Source organism: Stegodyphus dumicola, chromosome 10 (assembly GCF_044657685.1).
Source record: "Stegodyphus dumicola isolate Sdum_Otavi_A_Nest chromosome 10, ASM4465768v1".
NCBI classification, from domain to species: Eukaryota; Metazoa; Arthropoda; class Arachnida; order Araneae; family Eresidae; genus Stegodyphus; species Stegodyphus dumicola.
In genome coordinates, this window is record NC_140777.1 from 174,072,376 (window position 1) to 174,093,387 (window position 21,012).

At 34.5% G+C, this 21,012-nt stretch overlaps 1 protein-coding gene and 1 long non-coding RNA gene across 4 annotated transcripts in view; one reads left to right on the forward strand and one right to left on the reverse strand.

Moving 5' to 3' along the window:
* Window positions 1-21,012, forward strand: part of LOC118189593 (uncharacterized) — a 475,680-nt gene that overhangs the window by 71,375 nt on the left and 383,293 nt on the right. The gene's annotated exons all lie outside the window — the stretch shown is intronic.
* LOC146995207 (uncharacterized) overlaps window positions 11,967-21,012 on the reverse strand; it is a 204,901-nt gene continuing 195,855 nt past the window's right edge. The window contains exon 3 of the long non-coding RNA XR_015043647.1: window positions 11,967-12,092. This is a non-coding gene — a long non-coding RNA (uncharacterized LOC146995207). The remainder of the gene's footprint in view (window positions 12,093-21,012) is intronic.

Genomic DNA, 21,012 nt, shown 5'->3' on the forward strand with positions numbered 1-21,012 from the left:
AGTTAATGACTTTAACTCCAACCCAGCCTTTTCTAACGCTTTTAATGATCCCACCAGCGGCCGAGCGGTAAAGACGCTGAACACTGGTAGTTCGCTCGGAGGTTCGAATCCCGCGAACGGGCTGGCTACATGGCCATTTTCTGGGTTTTCCCCATGTGTAACGTGTATACGATCCAGTTTGCCTTAGAAAGTCCTCCGCGAAGGCATCAATCCCTTTAGGCAAATAGCCCTCGTGTGCTTTGCCATAATTAAATAATTTAGTCCAATCCTAACACTTTTAAAATTCTATTAACTTAATTTTCAATTTTCTTTACTATTCCTGCCGACAGATGGCGCTACCCTCTCGTTCACTTTAGTCCTTTTGGGTATAAACATAACCGTGGCTTTCCCTTCACTGCAGATTTCTTTGCTCCTGATGAAGAGGGACCTGTACCTATTTACCCTCGATAGTCTTGACAAAAATCTCCACCAAACGCAAAGTTGTTGCCTTGCTTAATGGCGTAGTATTTATTTTTGAATTTCTGAAGTGGTCAAAATATATAAATTTTACACAAATTCCATACTTCTGACTGGAAAGCATCGAAACCCTATGTCCGTTTTTAATCGACCATCCTTTAACTTTTTTCTGAACTTTCTATTATTATAAAAATAAATCTGTGAGTGATTATATTAGTTCGATATTGAAGATATTGAACTAACATATTTTGAATTTCAAATTTGTTTTTATTTATTTTATGTTTTGTGCAAATATAAGGATTTCTCGATATATTTTCGTTTTAAGAAACGATATTTTGTTATGGATTAGTTTTAAATTTTAAATAACCGTAAACTACATACATTTCTCTTTCAAGTGAAGTGCTTCCCACCTCTGTACTTTAAGAAATGGGGTTTTTAAAATTTTAGGGCAAATAGGAAATCACTGTAAGAAATTTTTTTAAAAAAAAGCTATTAAATTTATATTGCCTTTTTGCCCAACTTATTTGTATGAACAAGGATTTTCTTCCATGTCATATTTGAAAAATAAATACAGAACAAAATTAAAAGAAAAAAGACAAAAATAAGTCATTTTTGAATTATCGATAATGAAAAACTGGTGATCGCAGAAAAAATGTATGCATATATTTTTTTCAAAAAACTTAACTTTTTTACCTCTAATAAACTTTAGTTTAATACACATGTATCTACAACAGTAAACCTTGCTGTTAGCAAGAACGTTTGTACGTGACGTCATTCGAAATTGAACCATTAAAATGTTAAATAATTTCGATGCAGCTGTAAACTTTTATGTTTATGAAGTTGGCAACGCTATGCCCTGTTTACATGCCAGTTTGCATGCTCAATGTTCTACTGTACTTTATTATTTTACGAATACATATATTAACTATTTAATTAGCTTGTACTTTTATTTTATTTTATTTTTCGATTATTTATTATTTATTAGTCCAAAGGGGCTATATCCCTGAGGGACTATCCTTTTCGCTTTGTGATTTTGCGTCGAATCACTGGTCAGTGTCCGTTTCACTTTTCAAACTGTTGCCAGCCAATATTATCGCATTGTATTATATTTGAAGAAATTAAATAATGAAGAATCTGCATAAATGTATGTATGTTTCTCGCATTGTGATAAAACAACGGTATCTAGAGCCATCCAATTTTGAATGACGTAATCCTACTTCTTAATTTGGAAGTCTAAATTAGGAATTTGTTTTATTATTGATTTCATATTTTGTAAAACTTTAACGAATTTTTGATTAACAAACTCTAGGATTTCAAAGCGAGCCATGGCAACGTTGTACAGAAAAAAAAAAAAAAAAAAAAAAAAAAAAAAACATTTTTATCTCCAGCGCGTGAGACTATGTATCGGAAATTCTAATGATATGCTCAATTTAAAGTTATTTTGCGATATTGCTGTTGAACTGAATTTTATGCTTTAAGTGCGAAGAACATGATATTTAATAAATAAAGTTAACACACAAAATGTAAAAAAAAAAACGCCCCTTTGGATGGAAGTCTCAAACTTTTCAGATTTAAAAAAAAAAAAAAAAAACTATTAAAAAAAGAAGAAAAGGAAAAAGAATCTAAATTTATTCAAGTGGTCTTTTAAAGTTTAAGATTTTTAATTTGCGTCTGTGCTTTGTTTTACTGATCGTTAAAAAATCAAAAGAGAAAAGTATCTAGTTTCATTTTTCCGTCTCACGAAATTTACTGCATCGGATATTCCACCTGTTCTAACTTGCAAACGCTTTCCATACGCTCAGCTCAACTTATCATCAGCTATCGGCAAGAAACAAATGAAGAGGTGGAGTTCCGTTTTGCGACTAAACGGTCTCCAGGCTACATTCGAGATTAACGATGGGAAATAGGTTCTCGATTCCAGATGTTATGCGTAACTAAAGATTTGTGGCATTTTTCACGACGGAAGCAGAACCGTAAAAATGGCAAAGGAAGTCAAATGCGCAGTAAAACTCAGACTGCAAATTAAAATTGATGGCCCTTTCCGCACTCATTTTCCTTCTCGTTTTCGTTTTATATTGACGGCCGCACCCTTACAGTCATCAAAATGTATATATTTTCGATATTCATTTTCCCCTTGCATGTGCTTATAAATTGCCTATTGTGGAAATGTTCCCGTTCCAGAAAACACTGGGCCTGTGGAATGTATAAATGTATGCAGCCTCAATGCGTAAAATATAAGTACAATCAACTCCAAATTTGTTGGGCTAATACCGGGGCCGACGTCCTCGATTAAGTAAAATCACGATTAATCCAAACACAGCTTTTTTTTTAAAAAAAATTCGGAAACCTTTCAGATTTTATATTACGCTCAAAAGGGTGTTTTTTTTAACGTTTTGAGTGCTACCTTTATTTATTAAATATCACGTTCTTTGCACTTAAAACACATGAAATTCAATTCAACAGCAATATCGCAAAATACTTAAAAACAGCATATCCTTAGAATTTTCGATAAACAGTCTCGCGCGCTGAAGATGAAAATGTTTTTTCCCGTACAGTGTTGCCGTTGTTGGCTTTGAAATCGTTGAGTTTGTTAATTAAAAATTCGTTACAGTTTTGCAAAATTTGAAATAGATAATAAAACAAATTCGAGATTCCAAGTGCCCAAATTCGGTTGGAGGACTACCTTATTCAAAATTCGATGGCTCTAGGCACCGTTGTTTTTCCACAATGCGAGAAACATTCATGCATTCATGCAGATTCTGCATTATTTAGTTTCTTTAAATATAATACATGTCGATAATACTTGGTGGCAACAGTGAGAAAAGTGAATGAACGCAGAAAGCGAAACGATGCAAAATGCCGTTTTGAGACTAATGGCCCTTTGGGGGCCTAACGCCCATTTGTGCTTTCAAAAAAAAGAAAAAAAAAAAAAAAACTGAAAAGTTTCAGATTTTACATTACACCCAAAGGAGTGTTTTTTTCACGTTTTGTATGTTACTTTTTTTTTTATTATTATTAAATATCACGTTCTTTGCACTTTAGCCTTAGAATTCCATTCAACAGCAATATCGCAAAGTAATTTTTAAATGAGCAAAGCTTTAGAATTTCTGATACACAGTCTCGCGCGCTGGAGATAAAAAATTTTCCGTACAGAGTTGCCATTGCTCGCTTTGAAATCGTTGAGTTTGTTCATCAAAAATTCGTTAAAGTGTTACGAAACATAAAATCGATAATAAAACAAATTAAAAAAAAAAAAAAAAACTATTCGATGTAAAGAAACTAAGTTATAGATAGCTCCAAAGAACTTTATTTACGAGGGAACTCGTACAATATCACTGAGCTCATTAATTGCGTAAAAAAAGTCTTCTAGGGGTTTTTTTCGTTTACACAATGTTTATGTATTTCGGCTAACGTATAATTAATTCTATCATTATACGTGCAATTAATAACAATTCATAAATAACCTATAATTCGTAAATAACGTGTAATTTGTAAATAATGTATAATTAAACTACATATTGCTGTGGATGAAAAGAACTCCCTACATATGCTGATTGGTTCTGTCCCAGTCACTCAAAACGGGGCGGAATTGAGCAAAATCGTACTGTCAGCTATATGCTGCCTAAAACTGATGGCAATGACAAATACAGTGTTGAATTCCTTGTCATGATGAAAATCGTGTACTTGTTGTGATAAGGTCAGAGAAGTGAGATCAGTCACAACACACACACATGTATGCAATGCATATAAGCTCAGAATGGAAGTGAAGTTTTTATTAATTTCTAAATCTGTGTCTTTTACGTCACGGTACTTAAATGGTGCTTGACTCTTTAAAGCTATTAGATCGCTAATATTGAGCGGATAAAGCCACTGAATACTAGTAGTTCCCTCCGGATTCAGTTCTTAGTTACTGAACAAGCTGATTAAGTACCATAAATATCGACTTGCTGCCTCACACAAAACACTGAGCGAAGTCAGTTTTTTTAGGTGTCTTGCACTAAAGTTGCTTTGCCGTAACTTAAGTTACATTACTTGAGTTATGGCAAAGCTTTGATGCCTTCGTGGACGATTTTTAAGGAAAATTTGCTTGTCTTCATGTTATACACAAAGATTTTACACGTAGCAAAGGCCACGAAGAAACTAGAGCTTACCACCAGTAGAGCAGTTTTCGCTCAACCTAATAGTTATACCAGGGTTTTTCGCTCAACCTAATGGTTATACCAGGGTTCAAATTGCGACTAATGAGCTAGCTTATTTGAGTTTTTGTGGTTTTCTTCATGCGAAACGTGTTTGCTTAGAAAATATTACGAAGGTATCCCCAAGTCCTTGCATGCTTTGCGCAATAAAAAAAAAAAAAAAAAAAAAAAAAAAAAAAAAAAAATTAAAAAAAAAAAAAAAAAAAAAAAATCGTCGGGATTCGAATTTTTGTTCACTATCGGTCGGTGTTCAACGGTTCATCGTTTGATGGGCGAGAACATAAAGAATGAACGCCTCTTCGCGTGCGTGCTTTTCGTGGTGTAAGCTGTTAATATGCCCAACTAACAGTGCAAAATCCATGATTCGAATTTTGGCAAGAGTACAATTGGTTATCCATGTTTGCTTCTCGGAAGAAAAGATGATAATCTCTAAAATTATTTAAATTAAATGGCCAGATGCTCTGCCGAAAAAACCAGTTATGGATTATTGAAAGCGAAAGGAAACTGGTTCATATTCACATTAGATATCCGAAAATGCGTAAAAACGTATACCGACCATTCTCCGCTATTCGGACGGTTTGGAGTTGAGTCGAATCATTAGTATCCAATGGTTTTTTCCACTTAATCAACTTGTGGACTTGAATTAAACAAATAAAGATATTTTTTAAGATAATTCTCATGTTTCGAATTATTATTCCAAAGGGTCAATTCGCCCTGAAGAACTATTAATTTCGTTTTGTCATTTTGCGTCGAAAACTTTAAAAGGTTGTATCACTTTCAAATCGTTGCCACCATATATTATCGTCCTGTCTTATATTTAAAGAAATTAAATAACGAAGAATCTGCATCAATGTATGTATGTTTCTCACATTGTGATAAAACAACGGTACTAAGAGCCATCAAAATTTAATAACATAATCTTTCATAGAATATGGGCATGTGGAAGCTCTAATTTGAATTTGAAGTTTGTTTTATTATCGATTTCATATTTTGTAACACTTCAACGAATTTTTGATTAAAAAACTAAACGATTTCGATGCGAGCAATAGCAACATTGTACCCAAATAACCAAACAAACAAAAAAATCATCTCGAGAGCGCGAGGCTCTGTATCGGAAATTCTAAACATATGCTCATTTTAAAATTAATTTGCGATATTGCTGTTGAACTGAATTTTATAGTTTGAGTACGTAGAACATAATAATTAATAAATAAATGTAACAGACAAAACGTTAAAAAAATGTGTCCCTTTGGACATAATTTAAAATCTGAAACCTTTCAGATTTTTTGTCATTTTATTTTTTATTCGACAGCCTATTTGTGCATAGTACGAAATGGTTGCATCTCCTTGTTGTATGTATCCATTTTCATGCCTGGAATGTAGTTAAAAATGATGTTCAAAAGCAAACATTTTTAGTGTCTGAGATCTGTTACAATTTTAAGTATCATTCAAATTTTAATTAGTTTACGTACAAAAAAACTGGCTTACTGGCTTATTAATTGGATTAAGTGTAACTTTTTTTTATTTTATTTTTCTTCTCTATTTGTATCTGAATATTACTACTTGAATTTAATTTCATACCTCTACAGATTTCAGATTTCCTTTACGAGCAGTGAGTTATGGCAGTTTTGAAAACAGAAATACAAATAATTCGTTTGTATTTACTTACCTGAAAATAGAGAATTTACATCAAGAATTAACTGATGACAGAAATTGAATCGCATCTTTCGTCAAAGTACAATTAATCGAATCTTAAATCGAAATATGTGATTTTTTCCCATTAATAAAATGAAGTAAATAATAAAGCACCTGGAACTTCTTATTCTTTATTTGCGAACGATAAATGAGTCAATGTAGGTAAAAGTAAAAAGCACATAAAGATATGGGCTGTTTTCATCTGCCCTTTGTCTAAAAATCGGGCAGTGTTTAGCCATTCATAAACTTCGTACTTTTCAAAGTCTGTGGCACGAAAGATTGTGAATTTTATCTTGTTTTCCTTCTGCTCGAAAACCGCACATATTTCTATATATCTTGAATTATATACAGGAGTAAAAAATTCTTCTATGTACAAGATTTTCTATGTGTTTATGTACATATAGTTCGGTATTCAAGACCTACATCACTGCAAGTACCACGTGTCAGATTTTTATCGTAAATATTAGAAAAATGCTGGTTTTATACATCTGTGAAACGATCTGAATCCCTTAAACGAATTTATCTACAAAATAATTTATTAAATACAGGGCGTTTTACATTGAATGGAACAAAAAGAATTGCACAGTATAAGTTCTGTAATTGATTTATTAAGCCAAAAAAATTAATTCTAAAACTACAATTATACAAGTTTTATCTGGCAACAGCGAAAAATCTTCCGGTTACGAAATCGCCGCTGGAGGCAATGTTAATCAAAATGGCGCCATCCATGCAGGAGAAAGCCTACTGCGTTTTGGAATTCGCCAAAAAATCATCGTTATTGTCATTCAAAGATATTTTAGCACGAAGTTTAGTAAAGAACCACTGCATCCTCACCACATCGAATGGTAGGTGAAGCAGACACGGACTGCTAAGAAGAAAACCAGCCCAGGGCGAATAGCAGCTAATATCGAAATGGTTGAAAAAAATTCGTGAAGCGTTTTCACGAAATCCCACAAAATATACGCGTCATGTGAGTTCTGAACTCAGTGTGCCTCATGTAACGATGTGGCATGTGTTACGGAAGCGTCTACAATTCTTGCCATATGCTTTTCAGATGTGCAGGCTTTAGACCCTTCCGATAAACCGTTACATAAAGCTTTCTGAGAGAATCTGAAAGATAAGCTGGAGGGTTTTGCTGGAGGTAGATAGATTTCTGTTTATGTATGAAATCACTTTTCACGTTTCTGGCGAAGTTAATGGCTATAATTTACGGTTTGGGAGTAGAGAAAATCCACGTGGTGTAACAGAACATCAGCATGATTCTCCTAAGTTGACCTTTTCTGCGCCATTTCCAACAATTGTGTTTTGGGTCCTTTTTCCTTCGTGGAAAAATTGACTAACGGATGCATTTACCAAGATATGTATGCTATTAAAGTGATTGTTTCCTCTGTTGAAGGAAGCAGTTTCCGGCTTCATTCTGCAGCAAGACGGTGATCCACTATCATTGACATAAAACCGTTCGTCAGTACCTGAACGATAGTCTAACCCATCGCTGGATTGCCGTGCTCGATCAAACGATATTATTCGCTTTGTTGGCCACCGAGATACCTAGATGTAACCTCCTTGTGGCTTTTTCCTATGGGGTTTTAGACAAAGTGTTGGTACCTTCTTTTTCCCAAGACTTACACCAACTGAAGCAGCGGATAACTGAACTACTCGAATCATTAACAAAAGACGTTCTATCACGAGTGTGGCAGGAACTAGAATCCGCATAGATATTTACCGTGTCAACCGGAGGGGCACACATAAAACAACATCTGTAGCAACTTGGATAGCTATAGTTTCATTGCAAATGTGATTTATCAAAATAAAATAATTTCAGCATTCCTAGGTACGCTTTCTTTTGTGTCCACTTCAGTATGAAACATCCTGTATTGTTTATAAACAGCGTTATTTTTGAAGTAGGTTTAAATTCCCAATGCATATTATTGTTCGTACACCCAAAACCATTATTCTAGATATTTTGCTGCTTTCACTAATATGAACATGTTATGTAAATTTGTCATGTTTTACATTATGCTAAAATAGGGCTATATTACAAATATATGAGAATTATTATGTGGAAATCATATTCGATGTTTCTGCAAAGCAAACGCTTTCTAAACGTTACATAATGCGTTTTCCCCAAAGTAAATTTCTTTTTAAATTCACTGTTTTGGCGTGATGCCAACGATATGTTTATACGAAACTGGCTGGACATTGGCATCATGCCATATTTACAACTCAAACAAGTGTATACTAATCCTTTTTGACACGTTTTGAATGCTAATAATTCATTATACACTTTCCGTCTATTTAATAAATACATATATATTAATGATTTCAACAATATTACTCCTCTTGAGGTGTGGAAAGTGATCTGTATTCAGGGCCATTTTCAAGCTCTTCTATCCAAATGTTCCTCTTTTTTTTTTAAGTGTTTTGATGCCAGCGTTTGTAGACCCTTAGGAAAATTCTCACACTTCAGCTATAAAGCACAATTAAGCAGCCGTTCTTGAGGCACTTCAGCATTACTTAACCGCGAAGCCATGGACTACATGAATAAAAAATGACTCCACTATTCTAGTTCTTTGTTAAGAACCCTTTACATAGATTGATCGATTCTTTATTCTATATACAAGTCATGTTATGTAATTAACAACGTATAACTAATCGCTCTGCTGTATAAATAAAGACGCTGAGGTGAAATTCTTTTTAAAAGCCATCTGCGAAGCAATTAATTACCTACTGTTATATATCAAATATAAATTAATATGGCACTGATTAAAAGGCAATTGGTGGTAACTTAGGAATCTATTTTGATGGCTAAAAAATGGCCCTTTTGAAGACCAGTTGTGGAATTTTACTCATTCACCAATATAACTTACTACCTCGAGACAATTCTTTTGTTTTTATATTATTGTACAATATACTTTAAAAAAATGAAAGTGTTTTGAAATTGCTTCTTTTCACATAAATTTCATTCATGGGCGCAGTTGTTACCATTCTCACTTGTCTTACAATGGTCAATACAAGTCCACGCAGGTTCGGATTTACGTATAAGCTACACAAGCTATAGCTTAGGGACCCCCAAAACATTAAAATATATTATAAATAGTATTAAAATATGTTGCAAGTATATCAGACTTATAAAGGGGCCCATATCTCAAATAGCTTACGGCCTTATCAAGTCTAAATCTGGCTCTGAGCCCACGACATTTATCGCAGCAAGGAATCGAATGCTCCTGTCGTTGGCAAGAGTCTTGAGCACCATATAGGGGGCAGCTCGACTTTGTCTTAATTTCGCCCCCAATTTTGATAGAGAGCACCCTGGGGAACAGGTCAGAGGGTCCCTTACCCCAGTTTCTTTACCTCCAACCTCTTGAAATGAATTTCGGCTATTTGCATATTTAGAGTGGCCCCCATGCCGCACAGATATTATACATTTAGAAACATCCATGCCTTCTCCGAGATCCGAACATAGGCCTTTCGATACGGCAGTCAGAATCACTAACCACTATAGCAGTTGGCCGGCATGTGAGTAGTAAAGTTGGATAATGTTATATCTATGTTAGTGAATTGCAACTAGCTTATTTTAAAATCAACTGTTTAAAAGAATAACTAACTTTCTAGTTACATGTACAGCTTGACTTTTGAATATGAAATGTTAGCATTTTTTGGCACTATTACGAAAAAAAAAATTAATTTGTAGGGGTTATTTTAAGTTTCAAAGAGTTATTTTAATTTTTACTTCCTTGTACGAAGTAAAAAGGAAGTATTGTAATCGCGAAAAGTTTCAGGCAGCATATTTCAACGAAAATATCCATTTTGACCGCTATCAAATGCAATTTAACGATGTTTTTGCGTGATATCTGTACGTAAGAACAGAATAAAAGACTCGTTTCCTTCAAAAAAATTATAAAACTGCTTTAAAATGAATTCTGAAGGGAATTTTTCGTGGTGTCTGTACGTATGTATATACGTACGTATCTCGCATAACTCAAAAACGAATAGCCTCAGAACGATGAAATTTTGTATATAGGACAGCTATAACATGTAATTGTGCATCTCGTATTTTGGTTGCAATCCGCCGCACCAAACGTATATAAATATATTTATGTATATATCCAATCTGTTACTCGGTGATCTCAGTTTCTTTACTCTTACATGTTTGTAAATCGTGCATTTTTTGCTTTAAAAATGATTGAAGTATGTTGTTCTTATCTCCCGGTTAAGGTTTTTATGCCTTTAGGAAATCTGCAAGCAATGTTTGTAGAATTATCAACAATTTAAAAGCGGTTTAACTTAAGTGCGGTTAAGCTTAATTTTTAAATAACATGGCTGACATGTTTGTTTACATTTAAAAAAGCAGAATAGTAGATTTGTTGGCAATCTAGAGAGACTAAGCTTCGCAACAACAAAGATAAAGCCTTCATTAATTATGGCGAATTAAATTCTGCTTAATTCTTTCTGGAATTTTTTTTCGAGGAAATAAGTGTTTAAAATTTACTTCGTAATTTTTAATATAGATAGTTTGAGTTTTAATGTATTTTTGCCTTGTCGCGAAATGAGAACTGAGTTAATTGAATGAGAAATACTGAATCGAATGAAATATAAATTTTGTGCATTCTGAGTTATAATATGAACGAAATGTAGCGCTGTTAAGTGAACCTGGCGCCAGAGTGTCGCTGTGGTAAACAAATATAGTGAATTTTAAAGAGTGCATTTATTCTTGTGTGGTTTAGGCGCTATCGACACAGTAGATTTAATTCAATCCAATAAGTTTAAATGAAATGAAAGAAAAAATGCTTATAATTTAATATTCCGTACAAGGAAGTCATGTGGTGTACACATCAGATTTTTAAAAAAGCTTTACTGTCTATTCTCGTTTCCCACTTTCTACCAGAATGAGTTCTTAGTATCGCGTTACTTGTAAATGTGGGAGATAAAGTATTTAAAGGAAAGTTTCACTTACTTCAGTAGAAGAGGAGTCCTTAGTGGCGCGTGTTTGCCGTAAGGCTACTTCGTTGTTTAAAGCTAAATCTTACTACGCTCGACCGTATTGTACGTGCCTTCTGATACTCACCGGTCAGTTTAATCAAAGGCTAACTACGTTAGATAGTTTCGCACAGCTTCGACTAAGTTCGGTTTATATTAGCATTAGATTAGTTTCTTATTTTCTCATCTTGAGTTAAAACCCAAGTGGAGGCTTTCCTGTAAGCCGGAGAAAAGGGCCATCTGCAGACTCAGTTTGAGATAATAAAGGGTGAGTTTAATCCTCCTCTGGACCTTTCCATTTACATACTTGGACTCAGCGATAAGTCGCTGCATAATTGTGTAACTGCGATAAGTCGCGCATAGTTGTCGCTGCTATAGTAGTCGCTGCGATAAGTCGCCCATAGACTCCATAGACTCAACGATAAGTCGCTGCATAGTTGCATAAATGTGTGATGTGCTGTAAAAAGTCTCCAGTGTTCTAAAATTTACCAAGTGTTTCTGAAATATTAGCATGTAAAAGTATAAAGTTAGTCTGAAGTGTTATGCATGTCATGTCAAGAAGTATCATTATAACCAAAACAGAACAATGTAACTCATAACTCTGTAAAGAAAATCGGCTCTGTATGCCCATGTAAAACTTTTTTTTTATTTAGTACAAATAAATATCCGGAGGTCTGGGCTTTAATCTGTGTAAGGCAGTCCCACGACTGTCAGGCAACGGAGCCCAGTCACTCTGGCCTTCAGTCGTTGCATAGTTCAACCAGGTTTCTATAAAGTTAAGCACAAAGAGTTAGAAATCTTAAAAATTAATTCAAGTTTCTGCATTTGCTTATTTTATTTCAAAGAACGAATCTATAAAATGGAAAGATGAGGCATTAAAATGTGCACTAAAATTAGTTCTTCGCCTAATAAATTTTTTGTATAACTGGTTATTATACGTTGACTTATTAAAATTAAGAACTCAATTCGAGTCTTCAGACTGTAGAGTCTGCCCTTTCAAGACGAATATTGACTAAAATATCGATTAAGGCGTTTGTATTCATAGTGGTTCAGAGTGCATATTAAACAATAAATATTGCTGTAAATGCAGAGAGATGTAAATCGCCTCTGTATTTAGCACGTACTGCTTAAATGAATATGCAACTAAATAATTTGCAAGGATACAGAAAATAAAAATTGATCCACCAAAGCGACTTATTGGATAAAATCCTTTTTATTCCAAACATATTTTTCAAACTGATAATTAATTTAAGTGAAAAAATTATATACTTATCAGAAGATCAGAAGTATTAGAAGATTGCCGTAAACTAAGCGAAATGTTTTTTACATATGGATATAGTTCTGAAAAACGCTTAAAATATTCCCTTATTCGGGAGGGGGGAAGAAGAACTCGAAAAATTGTCTGAAAGCTTTCAGCTTTTACATTACGCCCAAAAGGGGGCGTTTTTTAACGTTTTGTGTCTTACCTTTACTTATTATATATCATATTCTTCGTACGTAAACCATAAAATTCAATTCAACAGGAACATCGCAAAATATTTATAAGAGCATGTCTTTAGAATTTCCGATACACGGACTCGTGCGCTGGAAATATTTTTTTCCCCGTACAGTGCTGCCATTTCTCACTTTGAAATCGTTGAATTTCTTAATCAAAAACTCATGCTTTACAAAATATGAAAGAGATAATGAAACAAATTGGATGGCTTTCGGTACCGTTGTTTTATCACAGTGCGAAAAACATATACGCATTTATGCAAATTCTTCATTATTTAATTTCTTGAAATATAATACAGGGACCTAATATTTGGTGGCAACAATTTAAAAAGTGATTCGCCTTTAATAGTGAATCAACGTAAAATGCCAAAACAAAATTAATAGCCTTTCTGGGGGAATTGCGCCTTTGAAGGAAAAGAAAGAAAAAGAAAGAAAAGAAGAAGAAAAAATATCGTGATTGGCAGTGAGGTTAAAGCTGGCTGTTATTTCCGAGTTTGGTCTCCATTGCCAAGACGAATATCTACATCTTTTCGTAGTTTTCCGAGTCTGTAACGTAAATAGGAATACCCTTAGGAAGTTTTCCAAGTTTTTTCAGGAAGTATCATAAAGTATACTTGTTAATCAAAGAGCGCTTTTTCATAATTTATTAACCATTTATGTAAATAATCATATGATTTTGCCAATATTTTACTTTCACGATATAATATATTTAGGTTTTCATATCATTTTAATTTATTTATAAACGCTTCCAACCATCTACGAGAACAAAATGCTGAGAATGATAGAGATTGTTTTGATAGCTCAATTGTGCAGCCTTCTGTTTAAAGCCTTTTTAAACCCAACGAGAAAAATCATTTATTTCAGGAATTGTTATAAGAGAGAATTAAGTTTTTTTTTTTTTTTTTCCCTCAGCAAATCCTTGAAGGACATCTCACAAGATCTTTGTGAAGATTCAAAATTCTTATCGCTCTTTGCCGTATGAAATTCTTCTCCCGCCTAAGAATCCCGCCACGAAGACATGCTTCTGGGGTGTAATGGCTAGCATACTCGGTGCGTATAGAGATGTCCGAGTTCCAGTCCCGTCGAGGACATTGCTCATTTTTCACGTCTCCTTCTTCAAACTAAACCTAATGACTCTGCAGTGGCGCCCGAGCTAAAAAAAAAGGGTGGTGAATGATGATTCTCCACCACCAGAATTTGGCGAGTGGGTCCCCTAATCTCCAGTCGGCCTTTAAATGGGGAAGTATTGTAGAGACATTAGGATTTTTTGGAAGCAGGCATGATGAAAAATTAGCAACGGCCTTCGCCGGGAATCGAACCACGGACCTCCGAAATACCGGCTCAGCGTGCTAAGCACTACACCACGAAGGCACGATAGGAAGCCGGCTGAAATACCTTATATACTCTCCCTATTACCACGAAGGCACGATAGGAAACCGGCTGAAATACCTTATATACTCTCCCTATTACCACGAAGGCACGATAGGAAGCCGGCTGAAATACCTTATATACTCTCCCTATTAAAGGGCTACTGGGGTTTTTGGTGGACACAATCCCCAAATACTGGGTGCTGTGACGATACAGCTACTAGCACCCCCGCGGGCACAGGTGCTGAATTATAACTTCCTGTTTGTTCGCGGACGAAATGGACCATACCTGCAAAAAGCAGGACTGCAGAAAAAACCCCCTGGGAGTTTCCGGACACAAGGAACTAATCATGTTTCTCTTCGCAGATAACAAAACGAGTGAAATCTTTGTGTAAGACTTCTTCATGTGATTTTGAGGTGACAGGACGCATCTTTTACGTTCTAAACCACGCCAGTGGTTTCTGTAGAACAATAGTTCTTTTTATGCTGTAACTACATTAAAAAGGACGCTTTTTTGCGTCCAATCTGCGTTAGCGAATATTGTATGTTTAGGGGCTGTAATGATCAGTTTATTTTTATGTTTTAATCAAGAAATCTATTTTAGTTTATCAATTAAATAATTTAAAAGACAACCTGTCTTTCTTTCACCCGACACGGGTGTACTGACGTTACAGTGCGGAGAATCATCATCCAACACCCTTTTTAGTTCGGGCGTCACTGTAGGGAAATTAGGATTTTTGGAAACAAGAGAGATGAAAAATTAGCAATCGCTTTCGCCGGGAATCGAACCATCTCTGAAATACCGGCTCAGTGTGCTGACCACTACACCCCGAAGGCACGCTAAGAAGGCGGGAGAAATACCTTATAGTACGTATACAAGGTACTTCTCCAAACTTCTTAGCATACCTTCGTGTTGTAATGGCCAGCACACTCGGCGTGTATCGCAAAGTCCGAGGTTCGAGTCCCGCCGAGGGAATTGCTCATTTTTCATGTCTACTGCTTCAAAATAAACCCAATGATTTTACAAGGAAATGAGGGAATTTCCTTAAAACTAACGATTTGAGTTCCGATAATTTACATTAATTATAAATACAGGCTGTTCGTACATTTTTAGAGCATTTTCATTGTATTTACAGAAGTATTTTACTTAAAATGTTTTAATTGTAAATGTTCTGTTTGATAATCCGTATTCTTCTCTTTGTTTCTATACCGTGATTTCCAAGACAAAAAGCTTTTTGTAGTATCGGAAGAGGTATTTGATCACATTCGTCTTGAACACCTTTCCAAAGTCTAAGTCCAAAAGCACAAATCTTCCATGGGAGGATATCAGGAGATTTAGTAGGGATATGCGTGAAGGATATGGCCTTAGTCCCCGTTTCTTGTTCCGTTTTTTTCCAGGAAATTAACAGCGGATTTTGACGTGTGGCTGCTTGCGTTGCCTTGATCTACAGTTTTGTCTTGTCAACAGTTTCACTGATTGATGGCTCTGTGGATGTTTCATATTTGAAAATTGGATATAAAATATCTTCCTGATAATATGTGGAGTTCAATCTTTTTATTTTTAATTTGCCATCACATGAAAAACCAGCAACAACCATAAATTCATCTGAGAAACTTTCTTTCGCTTCTTTGAACCATGTTTTAAGATTTTGTCTCCTCTTTGACGATAACAAATGGATCTCTTTTTATTTCAGTCATTTGAATACACCTAAGATGCATCTATTGTGACATTTTCTTTTCCACTTTTGTCCGTTTCAACGTTTCTCATAAAGAATTCTGCAGCGCGTTCTGCGTTCGGTGATGTATTGTGTGGAAAGAAAATGTACATTATGTTTTTTCGCGTTTTTAAGATTCAAATCAACATTAATCATTTTGTTATCATTTGAGATTGAGTTTTTTAATGGCTTTGGCAACTATTCTTTGACTTGGCGGATTTTCTTTTAGCATTAAAGTTCTTACTTTTGCAACATCAGAACATTCTAATTTTTTTTCCTTGGGCATGTATTTAGAAAAATTTTTAAATTACAAGCCAAACTTTTTTTTTTTTTAATTTTTTTTTTTAGTACAAAAGGCTTTTGTCCCTGAGGGACTTGCTTTCGTTTTGCGTCGAATCACTCTGAACGTCCGTTTCACTTTTCAAACTGTTGCCACCTAATATTATCGCCCCGTATTATATTTAAAGAAATTAAATAATGAAGAATCTGCATAAATGTAGGTGTTTCTTGCATTGTGATAAAACAAAGGTACATAGAGCCATCCAATTTTGAATAACGTTTTCCTGCTGCGAATACGGCATCTGGAAGCCGAAATTTGAAATTTGGAATTTGTTTTATTATCGATTTCATATTTTGTGAAATGTTAACGAATTTTTTATTAACAAACTCAAGTATTTCAATGGCAACGTTGTACAGAAAAAACATTTTGATCTCCAGTGCGTGAGTCTCTGTATCGGAAATTCTAAAGATATGCTCATTTTAAAACTATTTTGGGATATTATGCTGTTGAACTGAGTTTTATGGTTTAAGTGCGAAGAACATGATATTTAATAAATAAAGGTAACACACAAAATGTTTAAAAAACGCCCCTTTAGACGTAATTTAAAATCTGAAAGGTTTCAGATTTTCTTTTTATATTTGTCTTCTTTTTTATTGGTAGTATTATGTATCACAGCCTTAGGTATCAAAAAACCACGGCTTTCACAATGCTTTCATAACTACATAAAAATAATTTTCTTCGGAGTGAGCACAAACTAAACCTTCCGTCCACTGTTGCTTTAAAAGCTTCATTCTGCATGAAACAAAACTGTCAAGTAATAGACAATAATTTATTCTTTCAAAAATATAGTTGCAGTTAAAAAAAATTCTATGCAGTCGATTTTTTTATAGTACAAAATTATCCAAAAAATGTGCGAAAAGCCTCTTTTTTCTTACATTATTTGTTTCTCTGAATCTCTAAAAATAAATTTTTGAGCAAATTTTTTTTTCTAAAATCGAATTTGGGTAATTCGTATGGATTAAACGGAAATGGAATAATGGAAAATAGTAAATAAATAATGAGCGATATGGAAGTTGATCGCTGCAAAATAAACGGAAAGCTGATAAATAGAAATGGAAGCAAGATATTTTTCTGAATAGCAATATGAAAAGAAAAATGTGTGTTAATATTACCATTGCAACAAAGTAACAAAATGAACCCTAACCTGCAATTCTGTGTAGCTTTGATAACTTCTGTGTAAAAAATAAATCAAGATAAATGAATGAAACTACGTGACGGTGATATTAAAAGAAACAATTAAATAAATCTTAGAAACTCGTTTAAGCGAAATCCATTGGTGTTCCAGAACTCTTGTTTGAGTACAGTGTTTTTAGCCTGATAAAAGGGCAAACTTCCATATAAAGAGAAGAAGGAACAGATAAGTGAAGAAACAGAAAGAAAAAGGTCAAAAATCAAGAAAAGCGAGCGCGGGAGGGCCAGGTAGCAGTGTATTCTGTCCGTCTGTCCGTGTAGGCAGGAGGGGAAAGGACGTGTCGCAATTCGACGCATGTGGGAGTTGAGTGGCAGGCGACATGCGTCGTCCCTCAAGCTGCACATGTGCCTCAAAGTCGTTGGCTGTCATAGAACTTCCTCTCGGAATTGAGCCTCGAAATTTGTGTGCGCTTGTAATTTCGGCCAGCTGTTACGATGGCGAAGCACTCTGTCAACCCTCCTTTCCACCCCTTAATTCATGCAACATCAATGAACGGATCTTATTGCAGATTTTAAAGATATTAAAACGAATATGTGTTCTTACTGAATATTAAATGAATTTGTGGTCTATTCGAACCACATAACCACTTCATCTCATCGTGGTTAGAAGTAGAATCCGAGTTTAACAAAAAAAGTTCGACTATTATTTAGAACTTCCTCAGTAGATCAACACAGCAGTGTTTTTGCAGATAACAGTTGAGGTTACCAAATAAATATTTTATCTTAAAGCCAGGGGTTAGTAAAAGCCAGGATAAAGGCAAATAAATATTGTTGCTTGCGTACTGGCTCGTAATACACCGAATGCTGACAGAACAGACGAGAGCTTGATAAAATTTATTTTACCAAAAGGAACACTTTACAGTTATAGAACATTCCACAAAAACACTCGTACAGGTCTTTTCAGTATCACAGAGCACAGTCAGTAGTTACAGTTCAGAATACTAAGAACGTTAAAGACAACGCTATGCAAAGTGCATCTAAAAAGCGCAGCTTACACGGAGTTATCTTAATAGTCCGTAGTCGATTTTGAACTGAGAAAGTGAGAACTGATGTTCTCTTCGAGCTTATATAGTTTCCCTTCCCTGCGGTGGAGAGATCTTTAGTACTTTCCATTTCTCGAAATTTCTGGAAGGTATATAAAGTTACATATAAAGGCCTAGGATACGGCTGCAGTTACATATAGGGCTCAATTACAGTTATTAAATTACAGTGTCAATTACAGTCATACAGACACCTGACCAAAATGTCGCCAAATTTGGCAACTTTGATTTTTCACCAAATTTTGGCTACAAAAAGTAGCTGCCACAAACATCGCCAACTGAGCGAAAGCTCGCCAATTTAGCGAGAGAGTCATTTACCTCAATGTTAAATAGACACTTGCCTCTGTAATCTTATTTTTTCGGCAGATCTCCGCTTTTCCAAGCATTGCATGATACATTATATATATTTTATTATTATTCATTTATATTTATACATTATATATATGTAATAATAAAATTCCATAGTCAAGAATACACTTAAATTTCTAACTGTATGTTCTTTCTCGTTTTTAATGGCGATGGTCTCTTATTTGAAAATACGTGGAATTAAAACCACAGCCCCGTAGTCAAGCTGTTTTTCCCGCCTTTTCTACACGTACAGTTATAGAATGTTCTGGAAATATTTAAAGCGAACTGGATTGGCTGACGAGGCTGAAGTCATTTCTTGGAAGCTCCGCCTTTCCAGAGGCTATAAAAGGACTCGCAAAGGAATATCGGGGGCTTTTCTTTAATGTAACGATGCAGTAAACTTCATACAAAAAGTTATTAGTAATTCTTTTTATTTACTCCGGATATCTGATTTTGTAACTCCTATTTCTCCTGAATAATAATAAATGGATCCTGTTTTTTAAACTTATCGTTTGATAATTTAAGCTACGATTACATTTATGATTGCATGCCAATCTATTTATTCACCAATCTATTTATTCCGGCATGCTAAGCTCCAAATGTAGCTGCTTCACTACAGCATTAAAAGAATTCAGGCACGTTCTATGTATTTCGATTCTTTTAGGGAACAATATACGAAAATATCCTCTGGGCTACGCCTTTAACTGAATGAGATTAAAGACAAATTCGGTAAATTACTTTTTATGATCCATTTTTATGAATCTACGAATCAAAATTAGGCATTTCGAAGGTTTATAGAGCATTTATGTTAGCTAACCCTCTAGCATTTAAGTTAAACAATAACCTACTGTCAATTCTATGATTTCTTAGCTCTCACTACGATGTAAACGAGATATACATGTTTAAGAACAAAGTTCTTGAATGTTAGACAGAGAACTTTGATAGCGAAGCTAACAATTTTGATACCTTTCCCTCTTAGTTCTGAGGCTTACGCTATTAGCTATTTTGCTAACCGAATCTCTCGCGCATTTTATTAAAATTGAGTTAACGTTTGTTAAACTTGCACTCAGAATATCCAGCATTCATTTTCCTTTCAATTTTAATTAACTTTCTATGTTATCTGAAATTCCGAAAACTGAAGAGATTAATTTGTAAGCATAAACTGTGCATTGTTATGTTTCAAGCTTAAATGAAAAAAAATAATAAATAAATAAAAAGCTTGTATAGAATCTTCTTTTAATTCTGTAGTTACTTTCACAGAATAGGAGATTAATCGCCGTATACTCTTAGTAGGGGTTGAAAGATTAAGTTGTTCAAAGAATAAAAAACTGCAGGTTACAGACGATCTGGATTCTGAACTATTACAGTCACTGTTATGAAAGCAACAAAGTTGCCAAGGATTCATTTCAAAAGGATTTCAAATCTGAAAAAGAAAGGAGCTAAACACTGTGAAATATTGCATGTGGTTCCTTCTGTAAATAGTTTTATCATTGTAAAAGTGATAGACAATGATTTAAAGCCCAAATGAATTTTCTAACGACAACCAAACTAGAAGAAACTCAGACTTCTAAAATTTGACTAAAATCTGTTGTTGTTGGTACCAATCTCACTTGTCTCTCAATGGACAGGACAGAACACGCCCAGGACATTCATCGTGATATCATGCGCTTGCCGTTGGCAAGACCCTTGAACACCATACAGGTGACAACCCCACTTTAGCTCTCTTCCGCCCCCAATTTTGAGGGAGAACACTCCGAAGGGCGGAATCTTTTAAATGCTGCAAAGGTAAGATTTTTAATGTCAAAAAACAATTTCAAAATTACTAAAACGCTCAGCGTTAACTGTAAACAAAGTAATTGATGCTGATATGAATCTTAAGCAGGCGAAAAAACCGTTTTTCTCCGCGACTTAATCGCTGAATTCAGAACCTGCTGCAGAATTCTTTATGAAAAATATTTATCACGACAAAAGTGGAAAAATGTTGTTATAATAGATAAATCTTGGGTGTATTTAAATGGTGTAAAAATAATCTTGGGTGTATAAAAATAAATCCATTTATTATTGCTAAAGAGGAGAAAAAAATCGTAAAACGTGCTTCTAAGAATCTAAAGAAAGTTTTTCAAAGGGAATTAAGACTGTTGTTGCTTTATCATATAACAGCAAATTAAAAATAAAGAGAGTAGGAAAAAGTTA